This window comes from Triturus cristatus, chromosome 7 (genome assembly GCF_964204655.1).
Source record: "Triturus cristatus chromosome 7, aTriCri1.1, whole genome shotgun sequence".
Taxonomy (NCBI): Eukaryota; Metazoa; Chordata; class Amphibia; order Caudata; family Salamandridae; genus Triturus; species Triturus cristatus.
Genome location: NC_140590.1, coordinates 1085832955 through 1085852866, shown reverse-complemented (window position 1 = coordinate 1085852866; position 19912 = coordinate 1085832955).

Here is a 19912-nt window from a genome sequence, read left to right as displayed (position 1 = left end):
AAAATCTCTGGTGGCTTGTGGGCTTTTTTCCCCCAGGGGGTGCAGATAAGGTGCTATTGCCCCCATCTGCCTCCCAGGGGGGTGCAGAAAGACTGTAGCATGTTTTATTTGGGTTGGGACATTGACATGCCCATTCTGGGCAGCCCACCCCACCCCTACCTACATCCCTGGCGCTTAGTGGGCTTTCTGCCCCCCGGGGGCAGATCAGAGGCTACTGCCCCCATCTGCCCCCGGGGGGCAGAATGACTGGAATTTTGTGGGGGGAGGGGTGGGGGTATTGGCATGCCCTTATTGGTCAACCACCACCCCTAAATTCATCGGGGAAAGAAACCTGGTGTCTAGTGGGCTTTCTGTCCTCCCGGGGGGGCAGATCGGGGGCTACTGTCCTGATCTGCCCCCAGGGGGGCAGAAAGACTGTACCTCTGCGGCAGGGGCTGGGGGCATTGGCATGCCCATATTGGGCAGCCCCCCATCCCTAATTATAATTTTTAAAAAATTGCTGGTATCTAGTGGGCTTTCTAGAAAGACTGTACCTTTGCCGCAGAGGGGTGGGGCATTGGCATGCCGATATTGGGCAGCCCCCACCCCTAATTATGATTTTTTTTAAATCCCTGGTATCTAGTGGGCTTTCTGCCCCCCGGGGGCAGAAAAACTGTGATTTTGTGGCCTGGGGGTGAGTGCATTGGCATGCCCATATTGAGCAGCCCCCACCCCTAATTAATATGTAAACAAAAATCCCTGGTATCTAGTGGGCTTTCTGCCCACCAGCAAAAAGACTAAATTTGCCCATTTTCATATGGGGGAGCAAAGGCCGCTCCCCCCTCCCTGGTGCCTAGTGGGTGGATCCCTGTTTGGGGATTGCCCTCCTGGGGTGATCCCCAAGCAGGGATTCACTGGGAGGGGTACCATTGGAAAGGGGAGATTCTTCCCTTTCCAACGATATCTCTCTTGTTTTTCTACATGCTCAGGGGGCTGAGATACCCCCTGAGCACATGGAAAGTGAAACTATAATGAGCCTCTTGGCTCATTTCAATTTCGGTTTCACTGAAATTACGTCAGCGCGATGTGCGCGCTGATTGTCATTTCAGGAAAACCAGGGGGGGCGCTTGGGAGCTGGGAAAGCTCTTCCCCAGCTCCCGAGGCTCTTGGGGGGTAAAGGGAATCCCTCTGTGAGAATTATCACAGCATGAGACCCCACAGTAATCATTAGCACAGCATGTCGACAGGCGCCCCAGGCTGCTGGAGCACTCAACTATAATTAATGCGCAGCACGTCTTCCGAAGATGAGCAGTCAACTGGAATTAACGAGCAGAAGCTGTTCCACTGTGAAGCGCGTTCACAGACCAGAATCGGCTCGTGCCCAGACCAGAATCGGCGCAGCACGTCTCCCGGAGATGAGCACTCAACTGGAATAAATGCGCACAAGCTGTTCCACTGTGAAGCGCGTTCACAGACCAGAATCGGCTCGTGCCCAGACCGGAATCGGCTCGTGCCCAGGTCTGTCTCCCTTGGGAGTAAACACGGCAACAATAGTCTCGTTAGCAGCAGCGCTTCGCGCTGCAACGCCAGCGAGACCTAAAAATGTCAACCAGCGGAGGGGCAGTTGGAGAGCTTTCTGTCTTTGCAACAGCTTGAGTGTCCCATTATAGCAATCTTCAGGTTTTTCAGTGAATTAACCTAGGTCCCCATATGAAAGATACTAAGCTACTAATGATCTTCTTGCTTGCATTAAGCTTTGTGATTTGAATACTAAGTGGTGTTTAATGTCCTCTTAAGGTTTAGATCAGGTTTCAACACTCATTCGGTTCGCAAGTATCAAGAAGACACACAAAACACAAATTTTAAAACCACATCTCCAATTCAGGGATGGATTTAGAGTTTGGAACACACAGTACTCTTTCTCAAAAAGATATTCTGTCCCGTCATGTAGGAATGGGATGACCTTATGTTTCTGTTGAAAACCCCTATTGGCTTTGTCGATGGAAGGTTTCACCAATGGCATGATTAAGTGGGTGCAGTTTGAGGAAGGACATTACACCACTGAGCCTATGTAGGGTGGAAGCTATAATGTAGTTTTTTTCCATCCCATGAACACCAAGAAAACCTGACATTGAGTGACAGAAAATGAAATAATGATCACCCGACACCCTTGGAGAAAACTCCTGAAGTGTGGAGGTCCTTCTTTTTTTTTTTTTCTTGCTTTGGGAGTTTGTTTCTGAAAAACAAAAGATATTTTAATACCAATGGTGATAACCCCCCAAACATTTTGTACATTGAAAGGTACTGCTGTTCTGGTACAGTGATCAATGTTGGACCAATGGTCATCTCTAAATTTCGTACTAACCAGCAGAAACATCAGATCAGATGTCCTGCTACAGGTCATACTGAGCTCCTCAAAATGCCTAGCTTCATTCAATGGTGAACAGGAGAATATATGCTTATTCTCTGCTCCTGTCAAACATTCAGTGATATTTAATCATTTAGTCAATCAATCAATCATAGCATTTGTAAAGTGCACTACTTACCCATGAGGGTCTCAAGGCACTGGGGGTGGAGGATGCTGCCACTGCTTGAAGAACCAGGTCTTGAGGAGTCTTCTGAGGGGCAGCAGGTCTTGGGTCTGCCGTAGGTGGATGGGGAGGGTGTTCCAGGTCTTGGCAGCGAGGTGGGAGAACGATCTGCTGCCAGTGGTCGCTCATCAGATGCGGGGGACTGTGGCCAGGGCGAGGTCGGCGGAGCGGAGCTGGCGGGTGGGGGTGTAGAAGCTTAGTCAGCTGTTGAGGTATGCTGGTCTGGTGTTGTGGAGTGCCTTGTGTGCGTGGGTGAGGTGCTTGAAGGTTATCCTCTTGTCGACGGGGAGCCAGTGCAGGTCTCTAAGGTGGGGTGTGATGTGGCTGCAGCGGGGGATGTTGAGGATCAAGTGCGCAGAGGCATTTCAGGAGTTTTTCTGAGGCTCCTGCATAGAGGGTGTTTCCATAGTCCAACCTGCTGCAGACGAGGGCCTGGGTGACCGTTCTTCTTGTTTCGGTGGGGATCCACCTGTAGATCTTGCGGAGCATGCGGAGGGTGTTGAAGCAGGTGGATGAGACGGCGTTGACTTGCTTGGTCATGGAGAGGGTGGAGTCGAGGATGACCCCTAGGTTGCGTGCGTGGTCGGTGGGTGTTGGAGCTGTTCCCAGTGCAGTCGGCCACCAGGAGTTGTTCCAGGCCGAAGGGGTGGAGCCGAGGATGAGGACCTCCATCTTGTCTGAGTTCAGCTTCAGTCGGCTGTTCCACATCTAGTCGGCGACGCCCTTCATTCCTTCGTGGAGGTTGGTTTTGGCAGTGTGGGGGTCCTTGGTGAGGGAGAGGATCAGCTGGGTGTCGTCGGAGATGATGTTGAGGTCATGCAGTCAGGCGATGTGGGCGAGAGGTGCCATATAGATGTTAAACAGCGTTGGGCTGAGGGATGAGCCCTGGGGTATGCCACAGATGATCTCAGTGGCTTCGGAGCGGAAGGGGGGGAGGCAGACGCTCTGTGTTCTGCCTGAGAGGAAGGAGGTGGTCCAGTTCAGGGCCTCTCTTGGATCCCGGCATCGTGGAGGCGTGTTCGTAGTGTGCGGTGGCAGACGGTGTCGAAGGAGGCTGACAGGTCCAGGAGGATGAGGGCCGCGGTTTCCCCGTTGTCTAGCAGGGTCCTGATGTCATCGGTGGTGGCAATGAGGGCAGTCTCGGTGCTGTGGTTGCTGCGGAATCCGGACTGGGATGGGTCCAGGATGCTGTTCTCCTCGAGGTAGCGGGTCAGTTGTTTGTTGGCGGTCTTCTCGATAACCTTCGCCAGGAACGGGAGCAGGGAGATGGGCCGGAAGTTCTTGAGGTCCTTGGGGTCCGCCTTGGGTTTCTTGAGTAAGGCGTTAATCTTTGCGTGCTTCCAGCTCTCCGGTAAGGTTGCTGTCTCGAAGGAGATGTTGATGGCTTTCCGGAGATGGGGTGCAATGGCGGTGCTGGCTTTGTTGAAGACGTGGTGTTGGCAGGGGTCTGACGGCGATCCGGAGTGGATGCTGTTCATGATCTTGATGGTGTCGTCGTCGTTGATGTTGGTCCAGGAGAGAAGGTGGTTGGTGCGGATGGTGGTTGTGGGGGCGGGGGTCTCAGTGGTTGTCGTGGCGGTTGTGTTGTTGAAGCTGTCGTGGATGTCTGCGATCTTGCGATGGAAGAAGGTGGCCAGCGAGTCGCACAGGTCTTGCGAGGGTGGGATGTCGTTGGTGTTGGAGATTGGGTTGGAGAGCTCCTTCACTATGTTGAAGAGCTCTTTGCTGTTGTGTGTGTTGTTGTTTAGGCGGTCATTGAAGGAGGTCCTTTTGGCTGATCTGATGAGGTGATGGTGTCTGCGGGTATCGTTTTTGTGTGCTGCGTAGCTGTCCAGTGTTTGTTCATGGAGCCAGTTCTTCTCCAGCTTTTGGCAGGTTTGCTTGGAGGCCTGGAGGTCTTCAGTGAACCAGCTGGCTTTCTTGCTGGTGTGGCTGTTGGAGGGCTACTTGAGCGGGGTGAGGGTGTTGGCGCAGTCGTCGATCCACTGTTTGAGGTTGCTGATGGCGGTGTCGGCGGGCTCGGGGGTTGGCTCTGGGCGAGGGTGGTGGTTAGCTGGTCTTCGGTGATTTTGCTCCAGCGGTGGCGAGGCATCTGTTGGGAGCGGTGGTGCGTGTTGGGTTTCTGGAAGGTGAAGTGGATGCAGTGATGGTCGGTCCAGTGGAGTTCGGTGGTGTGGTTGAAGGAGACATGGGGGCTGGCAGAGAAGATGAGGTCGAGCGTGTGGCCGACTGAGTGGGTTGGTGTTGTGACGAGTTGTCTGAGTCCGAGGATGGCTAGGTTGTCGATCAGGGTGGTGGAGTTGGTGTCACTGTTTTTCTCAAGGTGGAAGTTGAGGTCCCCGAGGAGGATGTAGTCCGTGGAGGCTAGGGCGTGTGTGCTGATGAAGTCGGCGATGGAGTCGCTGAACTGTGGTCGGGGTCTGGAGGGTCTGTAGACGAGGATTCCTCTGAGGGTGGTGTTGGGGTCGGTGTGCATCTGGAAGTGCAGGTGTTCGGTGGTGCTGAGGGTGTCGTTGGTGCTGGTCGGGACTCTGAGGGTTTTCCTGTGGATAATGGCGATTCCTCCTCCTACTCCGTTGGTGCGGTCCCTGTGGGTGATCTTGTAGCCTTCCGGGATGGCTATGGCGATGTCGGGTGCCGACAAGGGGTTCATCCAGGTCTCTGTCAGGGAGGCAACGTCTGGGGATGTTGTGTCGAGTAGGTCCCTGAGTTCAATGGCGTGTTTGCGGGCGGAGCGGGTGTTTAGTCACATTATTACACACTTCCAATTTTATCTGAAGGTCAATACCGAATTTTCGTAATATTTTCACCACTTGCTTCATTGCACTTATGGTTAGAACACTAGAAGGCTAGTTTTGCATTTTCAGTTTATTCGTCTTGAACCCAAAGTCCATGCAAACAAGTCTTATGTTCATTCTACTGAATCATTCATTTTCTATCAGATTGAGAAAGGGTTAGCGAAGGTGGGATACCTTAACATCACAGTCAGAACATCTGATATGAACAATATTACGTCCTAAAATCAGCCCATTGGAGTTAATGGCAGAAATGCTACACTGAATGGGACAATATTTTAGTAAATGATATTGAGAGCACTATATTTATTTTTAAACAATATTTATGACAATGATATTCTGCTATACCCCCTTAGCAAAGGTGTTTTAAAGAAGCCAAATATAAGAAATAATACACAAATAGCAATTTGCTGTGGACTAACTTGTCTCTTGCCTTAAAGATCCCTAATTCCATCCTAGTAAGGTTAATGGGGTGAATTGCCCATATAAAATTGAATGTTTAAATATTTTGGCTTAGATGTCTCGAACATGGTTGTACATGAATCTGCAGGCTTTTTCTAATTTGAAATAGAATTCATGCCTCAGGATGTGTTAACAGTTTTGGTCAAGAGAACAAAGACACCTCGTTTTACTCATTTTCTCTAGTGTATATCAAACTGCCTCTTCTTTCACATCATTTTATAAACACATTTGAAGCATCACTTTTTACTTTGATACAACTAATGTATTCCTAATCTGAAACCCAATTTTACATTTTCATTTCCATCCTGGCCTTGCGTCTCATTATGCATTATTGGAAACTGCCTTTCTCATTTTAATATGTTCAACTTTCAGGATAATTGTCGCCGTATTATAATTGTTGTTGTCCACAGGTTGTCACTTATACTGCTTAATTCCATAATTTAAATTACGTTACAGAATGTGGAAATGAATATATGAAACATGGCAATCCCCTGCGCAGAATATAAATGTATTTATAAGTACATGGGGTAATGACTTGCATATGTCAAATGGTTTCAATGACAATCACTGGAATGTATCTAAAATGACAGCAAACACTTTGAATGAATTTCCTCTTTAATGATACTCTAAATACTGTTTTGCATAGTAGCATACTTCACAAGCATAAAATAAATAGCACACGATGCCATTAATTCAATTCTAAGTACCAGATTTTAGTTCTCCTACAAGCACAAGAAATTTGCTTCACACCAGTTCAAATAATCATTAAATAGAAGAATGCATACCTGCTCTACAGCTGGGTCATTGAAGCATAGTCTTATTAGGCAAGCAAGCAATGCAGGAGAAAATAATCGATGAAACAGATGGTGAAAAGAAAAAGACAGCATCTAGCTGACACCAATTGACTACATTTAAAGCAAATTAAACACACGCTGAGTGCAAGATGTCTATTCATAGCGAGACTAGCGTTTTAAATCATGAACTAGGATTTGGAGTCTTGCGTTCAGCAGCTATAACCTATGCACGCCTAAGGCTATATAATCTCTGCATAGTCCTTGCATTATAGTGTTGACCTTCAGCAGCAGTACAGCAAAACAGCTAGCCCAAAGATAGCATGGCGTAACCGAGATGCTGAATATACAGATCGTGTTTCCCTAAATTCGTTTGGAAGAACAGCTCTAAAGTGATAGCACTTAAGAAACAGAAGTTCCAGAAATCCCAAAAGTATATTGTATATTCATAAAATAGAAACACTGCCGCATAGTGCAGCTAGAAAAGTTAATGTAGAAGGAAACGCTCTTCCCTTTCTAGATCCCTATCAGCTGTTCTCTATCAGAATTCTAGTTTAAAACAAGCCAAAATAATTATTATGTATACGTTATTTGAAGAAACTGTATTACTTTTGTATTGAGACTCGCTTACAACAGGAGGCATAATCAAATGACTTCCATCAATCCCAATATGCAGTCAATAAAAAAAGGGAGCCCGAGTTGAAGAGGGTGGAGCCTAGGGTGCGCGGTGTGTTCATGGGCTTGCTGTGTGAATGTGTGTGAATTAGTTTGTGTAGACTATTTCCTTAAACACTTCTATTCAGAGGTGTCCACCTCAGTGGCTGAGATTCCCCTAAACAGACAGAGAGAAACAATGTGATTGGAGAGTTAGTAATAGAATAACTCTCCCGTAATAAATCCATATATAAGAAACTTCACATTGGTGCAGTGCAAAGTTGCCTTGTTGGAATTGGCTCTTTTTGCTGGGTCATCTCGGAACTTTGGCCCATTGTTGTTAGTTTTATGATTCTGGGCACTTTACCTCTGCTGATCAGTGCTAAATTGCAGGTGCTCTCTCTTGTAAACTTTGCAAAATTGGTCCACACCTGTTTGGTATATTTAATTTGCCTGTAAGCCCCTTGAACAGTGGTATCCCATACACCCAGGGCCTATAAATTAAATGCTACTAGTGCAAGCCATAGGTTGAGGGACCAGTGGCAGAGTAGAACTTCTGCACTGATGAACATTAGAGTGGAGCAAGGATGCTATGTACCTTGGGCTACCGCCTCCCACTCTGTAAGATGGCAATGACCGAAAACCCCTGGATGGCCTCGGTTCTGGCCGCGGACAGCTAAGGAATCCCCATGGGTTAGCTTTGTTGGTCATGGGAGCCTAGACAAAAGAATACAAATGGGGTCAGATTGGTGTAGAACTGAAATGTGCCCCTGTAGTTGTGGGACCCCCATTTCTAAAATGCCCACTCTTTGCATTCACAAAAGATGGCAGAAAATATTAACAGATACATGACATGAACATGCACTTAGCACATGCTTCTGACCTGATTCAATGATAAATGAAAATATTTTACGCAATATTACTATTAAAGAGTGCCTTTCTTATAGAATTAGAGACCTACTCACAAGTATGTGTTTAACCATGTAAATTCAGATGTTTTAATGAAGTTTGAATGAAAATAAAACCATCCTCATTTAATAGTTAATATACTTACTATAACAAAGAAACTCGCCTTTCCTAAACATGTGCTATAATGAATGACTGATCTATAATGACTTGAAACTGTGATTAAAATCATCCTCATATTTGTAGAATGTGATCTTACCTAAAATTAAAAGATTTATGTAATGTGTGCACTAATGTTACCTGAATATGCATTTAAATATAGTTCTCAGTCATACTCACTCTTAATCAAATCTAAGATTTACTGTATGCTATATGTAATACAAATTAAATAACGTACTAGAAACTTATATTCACTTAAGTTTAATGTGCACACGCATTATAATATGTTCTGTTGGACTAATGATTAACTTGTCCTAATATTTTAGGCTCGCTTCTCCATGCTGGATTTAATACAATACTGTTCTTCATTTTCTCCTAATATGACATTTCTTGCAGCTATTCAATGCATTGTTAATTTAGAACAGCTGTGTTGCAATACTAGAGATAGCCATCGATGTTGCAATTTGCAACATTGGAATTTGACGAGGAAAATGGACCGCTGATGGTGTGACTTTGCACATTATAATATACTGTTCCTCCTGGACTAACTTCAGATGCCTTTAGATCCTTCTTGCCTACAGATTCTGTCTGAGATGCTTTGCAGATCCCATCCTACCTTCTTACCGTGTAGATCTCTCTTGCGAATTCCTTGCAGACACCGTCCATGATTCCCCATTATCTGAATAGACTTTGACAGGTTTAGACCTCAATGCTTCTCCTTTTGATTTTTGCTTAAGTGCAGTTTAGGCTAACACTTATTACTGACCCATAGAAGACTCATGACCGAGCTTCTGAGATGCTAACATTTTCCTACTTTATTTCCTTTTGTCCTGACCTGACTTAATTCGTGGAAATTCTCAGATTCGAAAGGTTTTTGTTCCCTAACCAATCTCTGGACCAAATGGGTTGCCCTGTTAATTGAAATTTGATTGAAGGTAAGGTCAAACTCCCATCACCTCTCAGTCAGATTAAAAAGGTCCATTGGAGGACCAATGGTAAGCAAATGGGCCAAGAAAACGCTAAATCACCTTTTTCTGTGAGCGGATGGAGACTCATAAGTCGACATCATTAGTTGTCAGCAGTTCACATTTTTGTCTTGGGTGAAAAATTCTGTTACATTTCTGTAACCTACAATTCTATGTTTAAGTCAACCACAGGAGAGAAAATAAATCAGTGGTTTCAGACTAAACTTTTGAGCTGTTGCCCTATTATTGCTGAAGTCAAAATACAGGCAAACTGTCAAGTACTACTGTTTTGATGTGAGATGGGATGGAGCTCACAAGCAATCTGTTCATGTAGATCCAAAAATTACAAGCGCTTTGCACACATTTGAAAGCTAAGTAGCCTGACCAGCAAGCTAAAGCTTCATTGGGGGTGGTCCAGGAAGGAATGCACAACAACAAAAGCTGTGTCCTAGTATGGTGAGCAGTCTAAATATCGAGTTTTAAATTTCGAACTACAAGTATATCGAGTTGGAAATATCGTAGGTAAAGAATATCGAAGTCAAGAATATCGATGGACAGAATATCGACCCCAAGGTAAGTATTATCGAAGTTAATAATATCGAAGTCATTAATATAGATGTAAGTAATATCGTAATCAAAAATTTAGATGTCAAGAATATCGATATTTTATTAGTGTAATGTATTTTAATATGTATTTTATTTGTATGTTAAAGACTATTGTAATGTATTTTAATACATTTAAAAATAAATGTTTAGAGATTAATAATTATGTAAAATATAATTTAGCGTTTTAGTATCAGAGCGGGTTGTGGGTTTATAGGGGAATAGGGTGGGAAGTAATTTAATTATAATTAATTAATTAATATGTATTGTTTAATTGGTATTTATGATTAATTAATTGTTAATTAATTACTAATTGTTAATTAAATATATTAATTGATTAATTAATTGTTCATTAATTATTAATTGTAAATTAATTTTATTAATTGGTTAATTATATAAGTTATAATTAGTTTAATATTAATATTTTTTTATTGGTATTGTTAATTAATTAATTGTTAATTACTAATTAATTGGTGATTTAATTTTATTAAGTGATTAATTGATGATTAAATTAATTATGTGAATTTTTATGTGTAGTGGGTTGTGGGTTTATAGGGGAATAGGGTGGGATGTAATTAAATTAAAATAATTACTGATAATTTTTATTTATTTGTAATTAATAATAATTAATTGTTAATTCATTATTAATTGGTATTTAATTGTTATTAGTACGTTAAATATAGTAAATATAAATAATTTATTATTCCATGTTATTTGTTGTTATTGCTAATTAATGTATTGTTAATTAATAATTAATTTGTGAATAATTGTAATTTGGTAGTTAATATGTATAAATTTGTAAATCATAAGTATATTAATTATAAAGAATGTATTATGAATTGTAAATAATAGATACACTGATATTTAAATGTATTGTGTATTTTGTATGTGTAGTGTGTTGTGTGTTAAAGGGGGAATAGTGTGGGATGTAATTTAAAGGTATTTATATAAATAATTATTTTAAATATTGGTATTTAATAATACATATTTTGTAAATTAATTATTAATATGCTATTTTTTTATAACTAATTATTTAATTGGTTATTATGTTTATAGAATGCCTATGCTATCCAGTGCTTTCCCAACTGTTTTACTATCTGGAGTTGGAATAGTAATTTTTAACCCTACGCTATCCAGCGCTTTCCCTACTGTTTCACTTACTGTAGTGGGAATAGTAATTTGTACCCCTACGCTATCCAGCGTTTTCACTACTGTTGCACTCTCTGGAGTGGGAATAGTAATTTTTACTCCTACGCTATCCAACGCTTTCCCTTCTGTTGGACTCACTGGAGTGGGAATAGTAATTTTTACCCCTACGCTATCCAACGCTTTCCCTACTGTTGCACTCTTTGGAGTTGGAATAGTAATTTTTACCCCTACGCTATCCAGCGCTTTCCCTACTGTTTCACTTACTGGAGTGGGAATAGTAATTTGTACCCCTACGCTATCCAACGCTTTCCCTACTGTTGCACTCTGTGGAGTTGGAATAGTAATTTATACCCCTACGCTATCCAGCGCTTTTCCTACTGTTGCAATCTCTGGAGTTGGAATAGTAATTTTTACCCCTACGCTATCCAACACTTTCCCTACTGTTTCACTTACTGGAGTGGGAATAGTAATTTTTACCCCTACGCTATCCAGCGCTTTTCCTACTGTTTCACTTACTGGAGTGGGAATAGTAATTTGTACCCCTACGCTATCCAGCGTTTTCACTACTGTTGCACTCTCTGGAGTGGGAATAGTAATTTTTACCCCTACGCTATCCAACGCTTTCCCTACTGTTGGACTCACTGGAGTGGGAATAGTAATTTTTACTCCTACGCTATCCAACGTTTTCCCTACTATTGCACTCTCTGGAGTTGGAATAGTAATTCTTTTCCCTACGCTATCCAACACTTTCCCTACTGTTGCACTCTTTGGAGTTGGAATAGTAATTTTTACCCCTACGCTATCCAGCGCTTTCCCTACTGTTTCACTTACTGGAGTGGGAATAGTAATTTGTACCCCTACGCTATCCAACGCTTTCCCTACTGTTGCACTCTCTGGAGTTGGAATAGTAATTTTTACCCCTACGCTATCCAACGCTTTCCCTACTGTTGCACTCTTTGGAGTTGGAATAGTAATTTTTACCCCTACGCTATCCAACGCTTTCCCTACTGTTGCACTCTTTGGATTTGGAATAGTAATTTTTACCCCTACGCTATCCAGCGCTTTACCTACTGTTTCACTTACTGGAGTCGGAATAGTAATTTGTACCCCTACGCTATCCAACGCTTTCCCTACTGTTGCACTCTCTGGAGTTGGAATAGTAATTTTTACCCCTATGCTATCCAGCGCTTTTCCTACTGTTGCACTCTCTGGAGTTGGAATAGTAATTATTTTCCCTACGCTATCCAACACTTTCCCTACTGTTGCACTCTCTGGAGTGGGAATAGTAATTTTTACCCTTACGCTATCCAACGCTTTCCCTACTATTGCACTCTCTGGAGTTGGAATAGTAAATTTTACCCCTACGCTATCCAACGCTTTCCCTACTGTTGCACTCTTTGGATTTGGAATAGTAATTTTTACCCCTACGCTATCCAACGCTTTCCCTACTGTTGCACTCTTTGGAGTTGGAATAGTAATTTTTACCCCTACGCTATCCAACGCTTTCCCTACTGTTGCACTCTTTGGAGTTGGAATAGTAATTTTTACCCCTACGCTATCCAGCGCTTTACCTACTGTTTCACTTACTGGAGTGGGAATAGTAATTTGTACCCCTACGCTATCCAACGCTTTCCCTACTGTTGCACTCTCTGGAGTTGGAATAGTAATTTTTACCCCTACGCTATCCAGCGCTTTTCCTACTGTTGCACTCTCTGGAGTTGGAATAGTAATTTTTACCTTTACGCTATCCAACGCTTTCCCTACTATTGCACTCTCTGGAGTTGGAATAGTAATTTTAACCCTACGCTATCCAACGCTTTCCCTACTGTTGCACTCTTTGGAGTTGGAATAGTAATTTTTACCCCTACGCTATCCAGCGCTTTTCCTACTGTTGCACTCTCTGGAGTTGGAATAGTAATTTTTACCTTTACGCTATCCAACGCTTTCCCTACTATTGCACTCTCTGGAGTTGGAATAGTAATTTTAACCCTACGCTATCCAACGCTTTCCCTACTGTTGCACTCTTTGGAGTTGGAATAGTAATTTTTACCCCTACGGTATCCAACATTTTACATTCTGTTGTTTTTGCTGGAGTTGGACTAGTAGTTTTATTGTGTCTGATATTTCATATGTTTTGTATTATTTTTGCTATTGTAATATATCATTAATAATAAAAATTATTCACATTAAAAATATTGATTATTATTTGCTATATGTAATTATTAAATATTTATTAATGTTATTTTTTTTATTTGTATAGATGTATTGGTAATTTTTAAAAACATTTAATAATTTATACGTTACAGAAATTATTAGTAAAATTAATTATTAAGTAAGTATATATATTATATATTATATGTATATGTTTAATTAAAGTTTTATTAAATTATATATATTAATTATACATTTTAAATATTATACAATATATTTAATTATGTTTATTTAATTTCTAAGTATAATTTGGTTTATTTTACATATATTTTTAAAGTAAAAAAAAACCGATATTTTTAATAACGATGTTTTTGACATCGATATTTAATTTTCGATATTTTTGTACTTACCATGTTGTTGATAGGATATCGATATTCTTGACATCGATATTTTTGTTGCGATATATTTGTAGGTCGATTTTCTGTCTGTCGAAATTATGTCATACAACCGTCCTAGTATCCATCGCATTTTGAAAATAATTTTTTGATCAACACGATTTTTGCATAATAAGTAAAAAATCATGGTGCAGCCGCTTGTTTATGTCAATCAATGTTGGCATATTTATATCATAAGTAATGTGCACTAGTGCACAGATATCTATTTCACACTATTTGTACAAAGAGGGCAGCACAAATTCAACCTTACTGAATTGTGCACTTATGTAATTGTGTCTGAGGCATTTTATAATTTAATGTGGTTTTGCTTTTAATAAAAAAGTGGGTGGAATGTCAAAAGCCAGTAACTTTGATACAGTATTGGGCTTATTTGGGTTTCAGTATATAGGGCGTTATTACGATGTCCATGGGGAAAACATTCAGATCGACTCCTTGTCGGAATCGTTTCTGACTGACTTCGTGTTCAGAGAGTCTAACTGATTGATTACGATGGTTCCTAACACTGTTTGGAAACTCTCCTGTTGACTCCAATGGGAGCCTGTGTTTCGACCGACAACACAGGCTCCCATTGAAAAATGGGGTGGTTGCAGAAAACCGTGCACCCTGTTGCAGGCACCCCATGGTGCCTGCAACACTGTGCATGGTTTTAAACGTGGGGTCCCTTGGGTAGCCCCATGTGCCCCAACCGGAGCCCTCAGCGTGAAGGGGGGCCAGCTAGTGGCCCCAAAGTGGGTTTCCCACAGCCTTTTTGTGTCGGACAGTCCAAAAGGGAAAGCCTGTCAGAATCTGACTTCGTAATCGGTCTGTCGAAAACGCTGTCCATTGAGTTGTACGAATCGGTTCTGACTGACTCAGATTCTCTGAATGACGGTCAGAACCGATTCAAAATGACTGAATGGTTACCTTCCATCATAATCCATCAGCCAGAAATGTTTCCGCATCATTTGGAAACATGGGTTTGGTCATGGGTTAGGAAATTCCAAATGCCATTTGGAGCCTTTCTGACCGACATCGTAATGAGCCCTTAGTGTGTGTTTTAAATATTTAGAATAACTTTCTTTGAATAGAAATAAATTGCAAATCTAAACATTAGCATAAAGTAAAATCTACAACAAACAAAAGAAGCAACAATTCTTGAAATACATTAAATTACCTTGAAGGTTTTGAACATTAGTAGTCTCAATCCATTTAATCTCACAAACTTCTAGTTTTTCTGATAGAAGACAGAGGGTCTGATTTTGTTCATGGTGGATGGGATACTCCATCACAAACGTGACAGATATCTTGTCCGGCATTTTACAACATCCATAGCATATATTAGAATTGTAACTTGGCGAACAGGATTTTCATTATGTTTGTGACGGAGAAACCCTGTCCACCAAGATAGTAATCAGGCCCAGAATCAGTTGAATTTTATATCATGTGGTAAAATACAGCAATTACATGATACAATAGTTTGTACATAATATATTTGTAGCCAAAATATGCAAGCGAAAAACGAGAATTTTAATATATAAGCCACATTTAGGCTGAGGTTTATTAAAACGTTGTGCAACGCAATGCTTTTTTGTGGAAGGGAAAAACAAAGTTTTACGCTCCATTGTTGAGGCGAAATAAAAGAGCAGAGCAGAACATCTATAAAGCTATTCCATTGCGGCTGTCATCCCATTTGCTGCCTACCACCTCACACACAACTTTGCACCATAGTCCAAATGTAAGTGTGTGATATCTAGCATAGGTTTTGCACAGGAAAGTTACTCTTTCAGTAGAAAATTATTTGCCTTGCTTAACTTTTCCAACATTGTATACCTGCTGTACAGTGCAGCAGACGTGATGTGGGAAAATTTTAGAAAAATTAAAAGTTTTATCCAGATTAATGTCTGCCTTGAGGAGGCGATATTTTTGGTGTAAACCCCTTTCTGTCATTATTATTAGATAAGGCTTTGCATCAAAAACCATGGGGGGTAATGTGGAAACTACCAGCTTTCACCCATTGGATGCCCTTTCAATGCAATATAGAGGAAAATAGTGCAAAGTGATATTTACTTTCCAGTAAAAATAAAGTTTTGTGATCTAAAGTAAATACTATGCTAGCTTTTTATGATGTTTGCATCACTATTTGTCACTTTCACAGGTGCAGTGTTGACAAATGTGCCCCTTGCTCATTACAAAGATTTGAACATTGTTGTGACTGCCTAACAGATCTAAGTATGCATAACCATTGTACAGAGACATCCAGGAGAAAGGAAAAACATTCCATAAGTAACAATTCACTCAAACTATGTAAATATCTGTTTTCGTGTAATTCACATGTGGGATGATTGCAACCAATCAATACAATAGCTTTTTCAGAAGATTTTTATGGTCATCTGTTTGTAATTACTGATTGCTAGAGTGCAATTGATTGTAAATTAAGCATTCTAATTATCATTTTGACTTGAAATCATTTGAAAAAATACAGTTTTAATATTTTTCTACATTTTTAGTAATCAAAGCGGATATACCGACATTTACAAGATATGATGGTTACAACTCATATGTGGATTTGTTCTGCAAGCAGAGAGCTAGAAAATGTGTCTACATGTGTATTTCAGAGAGAAAGAGAGAGTGAATAGGAGAATTCTTACATAATCTTTTTGCATTTTCAGAATATTGAGAACAATAATATAAGTTGTTTTTCTCATAAAACGTTCACAGTACATGTCATTAGCAAAAATAGCTAAAACTGCACATAGGTGATGTGCTGTTTTCTCATGGTCAACCCCCCAACTTCAGCAAAATCTGTCTTTACAATTAACACCTGTTTGTTTAAATATAATGTTCATCTGCAGGAATAAATGTTTGAACAATCACTCCGCATCTTGTCTTGAGTGGTCTCTCATGTAATATTTCAAACTCAAAAAACTGCTGAAATTCACCATTTATAGTTAATTCAAGAAACTATAAATAGCACCCCCACCATGCATAGTTTTTTCATTAATGTTGTCATTTCATGGGATGACGTTCCTCAGGCCATTAGATTGCTCTGGCAGTGGGGCCTCATGCCCCCTCCGCTAAAAAGATTTGTGAGAAATTGGTTTGTTGGTTGAATGGAGTGTGAGCCTTGGTGAAGCACCAGCCACAATCCCTGGCAGAGTGAATCACAACAAGTCACTAAATTACCTGTGCTTAACCCTGAGTAGCTTGGCACAAAAGCAGTCAAGCTCAAATTAGAGGCAATGTGAAAAAGTATTTATGCAGCACACAAAGAGTAATGAAGTAAAAATTCAACATAGCAAAAATAACCACACCAATTCAGAAAAATAAATGTAAATGAATTATTTGGTATCAAATGACACAAAATCCAATCAGTAGAACCAGAGTTATGAATTTTTAAAGTGTTTAGTAAAAACTAGTGCCTAAAAGATCAAAGCGTCAACCTTGGACATCTAGAGGCGCAAGCCAGGGTCAAAGTTGAAAAATATGGCCGCCCGAGATGGAGAGCGGGTTGTATACAAGTAGTGGATTGGGCCCAGTCAGAGCGTACCTTTGCACTTACATGAATTTTCAAGAAACATGTTCTGAGAAGGTAAGATTCAGTGGGGCAAGTCTGCAGGCAGTGGCCAAGGAGGGAGTATCATCGTCGGGGAGTCGCTGGATGAAGTCGCAGTGAAGATTTCTATATTCGACTTAGACATCTTGTTTGGAAGCCAAAAATCTCCAGTGAGACAATGCAGGTGCCTGTAGCCCAAGTCAGGTCCAGGAGGTCAGGTACCCCTTTGGCGATGGACCTCTAAACAGGATTTGTTGGTACAAAGAAGAACCTAGCAGGGTCAGCCGCAAAGTCAGGCCAACCGGTGAAACATCTTTGGCAGATTGATGTGCAGGTTGGTCTAGTTCTTCCCTCGGTTCTAAGAGCAGCTATTAGCCAAACTCCCAAGTTTTGGATTTTGGCTATCTGGGACATTTAGCACCGCAACTGGTAGGACTCCACTTATGGATTCAGGACTTACTCAGGCTAGGTCCAGGTGTGCTTTCAGGATGGCGAGACCCTCGTATGTCCCTGGGACTCTGAACATGAGGCCAGGAATCTAGCCCTTGGAGTTGCTCTGGTAGTCCTGGGTTCAGGTGAAGATGCAGGGTTCAAACAACAGGGATGGCCTCCCTGTTGTAAATCAGTCCTTCCAGGTGCAGCACAACAGTCTTGTGGAGTACACAGCAGGCCACACCAGTAGGCAGTCCTCTGAGAGTCATTCTGCAAGTCAAGAAAATGAACTTAGGAGTGGGTAAAAGTGCCCTATTTTTGTACCTGGTGCCTTATTTGAAATTGAAAGAAGTTTCTACAGGCTTTTCTTTGAAATGCTTGGAATCTCTAATGCCCTGGCTCTAAGCTAGCTGCAGAGACAATGTGGAGGTGACAAGTGCTTTGCGTGAAGGCAGAGCAGATCCTATTCAGTTGCAAGTGTGGCTGTGCCCAGCTCCATCCCTCATCTTCCCAGCAGATGGCCCATTCGGGTACACTTAACCCTTTTATTGTGTGACTGTCTGGGAGAAATTTACAAATTCTAACTGTCAGGTGTTGGGACAATGGCGAGGCTGCAGGCACCAAATGCAAACTTTCTGTAAAAAGTGGCCCCAGGCCCTGCTTACCATGGTATGCCACTCAAATGATACTGCTGGACACATTTCCAAAGTTCCCTTTCCTACTTTCAGGCAGAGTGTCTGTGTGTGGGCAGCAAGACTGCACAGCAGCAGCTACCTCTTTCTCACTGGCTCTGGCACTGGAGGGAGTGGGAAGAGTGGATCCTCAGGTGTAGAGGGAAACATCCTATAGTGGGAGAGACTAGAGCCACAGGAGCCAGGAAGTCATTTCTGTCTCCTGTGGCAGGTGTCCCATGAGGCCGGCATTTCTCTTCCCCTTATATGAACTGCTGCTGAGTACCACGGAAAATGTGGTGCCTGTTCGCTCACCTGCAACAGAGCTGCCACGGAGCTGTCCTGAGGGAGTCCCGGCTCTACAGAGACTGGTTACACCTAACTGCCTAGGCTGCTATAGGCTTTCTCCTCTTGAGCGACACCAGTGATTCCAAGGGACTCACAGGCCAAAGAGTTGAATGTTTTCCCACCTGGGTGCCAGGGGAGTGGCAGATGATGCACCAGCCCTTAAAGGGGATGCAGAGTCTTCGCTGTCCTCACCGGAGGAAAAAGTGGGAAGCCACTTTGATGTCACCACAGCTCTAAAAAGTAAACGGATGCTCTATTCAAGATTTTTTAAACTGATAGGTAAGGATCTTAGACGGGTAGAGACAAGTGAGACAGGTAAAGCGCAACATTGTTCTTCAACATGGTTTTCAGGTCATACCAGTGAGGATGTCATCAAGACACAGAAAGCTCCTGCAGTGCTGCTTAGGTTTTTTAAGAGCACAAAAAGATATAAAAGTTCACTCGAAATTAGAAAGTACAATGAAGTGGGTGTTAGCGCACTGGAAAACTCTGCCACGATGGAGGTTGGTGGAGTTTTTGCTGAAGTCTGTGCTCCAAGTGGAGCGCAGGGTGGCATAACTCTGCAAACTGTACTGGCGGAGTGGAGTTTACAACCCACCCCTAACAATAATCCAATATATCACCATGCATATACAAGGCATAGATTAATAATACTCATCGTTACATAATAAAGCATTTTACTTCAAAACAACCATAAACATGCGTTGAGTTTTTCTTTAACATTTTTTGAGCCACAAAATGCAGACACAGAATTAAACATGAGAGGTCTCCAGCAATTCAGCTGAAGAGCCTACAGCTCCAGCTCAGAGTGCTTTAAAACATATGGTAAGCCCTCCTTTGGTCATAAATTCAGTGACCCTGGAGATTTACTGAAACTTTTTTAAAAATGTTCCTTGAGGGGCTTCTGTGCTCCTTGTAGCCCCCCATAATATAAAAAAAAATATCTTGGTGGTGCCTCACTTGGGAGTGGGTTGTGCAGCCCCCCTCCCCAAGCCTTTTCAAGGCCCCAAGTGACCCCATTCTACAGGGCCAAAGCATTTTATAATTGGGGAAGAGAGCATGGTCTGGGGAGGAGTGAGGTACACTGTGAAATTGTATGACGTAGGGCAAACAGGAAGAGCTCCACAGTGGGTAGTTTAACCCCTGGGAACCTTTGCCAATTGGTTATACATGGGGACAAGAGACACCTCCACTTAATGGATAGTGACAGGCACAAATGTGTTATCCCAAGGCACCCTCTTTAGAGCATTCTCTGGACCTGAAAAGAGA